At 38.7% G+C, this 2,579-nt stretch overlaps 1 long non-coding RNA gene across 1 annotated transcript in view; it reads right to left on the reverse strand.

Moving 5' to 3' along the window:
• Positions 1–1,915: 1,915 nt before the first annotated feature.
• The window catches only part of LOC107568676 (uncharacterized), a 1,548-nt gene continuing 884 nt past the window's right edge, over positions 1,916–2,579 (reverse strand). The window contains exon 2 of the long non-coding RNA XR_001606794.1: positions 1,916–2,226. This is a non-coding gene — a long non-coding RNA (uncharacterized lncRNA). The remainder of the gene's footprint in view (positions 2,227–2,579) is intronic.

The raw sequence follows: 2,579 nt of genomic DNA on the forward strand, positions 1-2,579 counted from the left end.
CGGGAAACCGATGGTTGTCCCTCTCCACTCAAGAAGAGAGACAAACGAGAACGGAGCTTTTTCAGCGAAAAGCTCTCACAGTGCACGCAGATTTCCCCCTCGAGGACATCGCGTGCATGCTCCTCGCCCAAACAAACAACGCATAGATTGTGTGAATCATCGGGTGTCAGAAACCGCTGACACGGATGGACACACTTTCTAAACGCTCCGCTAGTGCTCGCCATAGTAGGAAAAGAAAAGGCTCTTACTTTGCTTTTGGAATGCACGCTTCAAACAGAACGGTCAGTGAAGACGAAGAAAGTGATGATGTGTGCTATCGGCGCCTATTTTGTACTAGTTGCGACGGTAGTGACGTCATGGCTGTCGCCGGCCAAACAAGTTGGTGTTTTTTCAATGTAGGCTTCAGACACGGGTCACGACGAGGCGTTCCCCCATAGCGACCCCTAGAGGACGCAGTTCGAAGTTCCACGAAAGGGAACAGCATCTGATGTAATGGTTAAAAGCAGAAAATTAGTTCATAAATGTGTAAAATTACAATTAGAATTCTGTTTTAAGGAGAAATAACCATTGCAATCTTTAAATATTCACTTAGTTATTTCTTTGGTTTATCTCTTTCTATGTTTGTTTTTCAGTAGATCATTAGATGTGACGTTATGGTGTCTTAGAAGGTCATAATGCTAGTTCTGTCTGTTTAGTCATGGACTGACTGGGCAGTAAGACACCTGCCTTCAGTTTTGAACAGTTCACACTTGTTGAGATTGTTATTGTGAGGGTTTCTTCTTGTTAGCATGTTTCTGAAAGAAATGGGTGATGGGTAGTATAGTTAAGGACTGATGACCCAAAAATCTCAAGTTCATGGGGCGATCTGCAGGGTAGCCCAGAGCAAGGCACTTAAACTCAGGTTTTTCCAGGCTTGCTGATGCTATAGTAACTGTACTATAGGACATTACATATAAAAAGTGTAAGCTGAGAATAACTTAGAATATAGAACACTCATTGCATGCAGTGGATAAAAACAGAATGACATTTCAGGTCAAGGCTATGCATGTGTCACACAACTTTACCACATCACTGAATGGGAAATTAAAAAGTGTTTGGACAGAAATCATAAACCGTTCCAGCAATGTTGGACATTGGTACAAAGTTCTTAACAGCGCCCTCCATCATACTTTTTTATTTATTATTGTGGAAGTTTTGAGGTATCAGACAATAGATGATAAATTCCTCTGGTTCCACAAGAAAATTTATAAAAAAGCCTTCCATCTGCTGAAGCATCATGGAAGTCATTAAAATACAAGGTATGCATTGTAGCATCTGCGTAGGATCATGCATGAGCGTTGGACTGTTTATGGCTTAAGAGACCCCTTTTAGCCTTTTGACATTTGCATATTAATTACAGTTCTGGTCAGAGACTTTACGTTCGTATAGGGGTTTTAAATTGCCAGATGGTTCTTCGCCAGAGTGAGACGAGTCGCAGCGCGAACTCACTCTTTTGGATTGGATGGTTAAGCCACCTCCAGTACTGTATTTTAACAGCCTCTATTTGTCTAACATTTAGTCACTGTGAAATATTAAAGTAAACTGCAGTTTATAATATTAAAATTGTTCTCTAAAGACGAAGAAATCTCTTTGCAGTACATTTTTAATATTATCAAAATCGCTGGTTGGAACGAAGAAATCTTCCTGCATTGCGATAAAGATAGATTTGAGCGATGCTCCTCTAATCATCTTTTAAAGGCCTTATGTTTGATAGTATCGCTAGATTAAAGTCATTGCGAAGTTCCAATTTCATTTAACTAGACGATCTAACTCCCTTAGGTTTAACCGTTAGAGTAGCTATCTAATGTGTCACCTAATGCAGATTTGATCAGAAGAACACTGCGAGCCAGTAGACTGATTGAAATGTAAATGGGAGTTTTTAAAACCTTGATCAAGTGAAATTTGTATAACAACAGCGAAGAAACCCTGTTGTTCATATTTTTATTTGTGTACCTGGCAGCGAAGAAATCCTGCTACACACACATTGTGCAGTTAAGTGCACAGATGATAGAATCTGTTGGGATTGGACTCTGTGTTCTTGTGATAACTGCAGTAAAATTCCGTTAGAATGAGAATAGTCTCTAAACGTTCTCAGTTCAAGCACGATTGGAGTCAAGGCACAGTACCTTAAACTAACACTAGAGGGCAGGCTGTTTAAATATCTAACACTTCTTGAACTCCTTCTACCTTCCTGTTTTCAGCGCACCCACTCCCCCTTGTGGGCATTCTCTGCTAGGTCGACTTGGTACTCTAATTAGTTTTGATTCCAATTTCCCATCTGCTTCATTGGCCATTATCATTCTAGCCATTCTAGGTACCTGCCGTTTCATTTTTAATTTTATTAATTTATTTGTATTTCTTGTTTTGTATTAGTTTTCATATCCAGTACTACTTTTGTTTTACTTTATTATCTTTTATGACTTTTATAATTTTGTTTATTTTGTTTTATTTTGTCCCTTTTTTTATTTTTTATTTTAATTTTAAATTTTTTTAACCAGGGTTCTCTCTCCCTTTTTCTCTCTCACTTTACCACTCACTTA

The sequence above is a fragment of the Sinocyclocheilus grahami genome, unplaced genomic scaffold, assembly GCF_001515645.1.
Source record: "Sinocyclocheilus grahami isolate Dianchi unplaced genomic scaffold, SAMN03320097.WGS_v1.1 scaffold27.1, whole genome shotgun sequence".
NCBI classification, from domain to species: domain Eukaryota; kingdom Metazoa; phylum Chordata; class Actinopteri; order Cypriniformes; family Cyprinidae; genus Sinocyclocheilus; species Sinocyclocheilus grahami.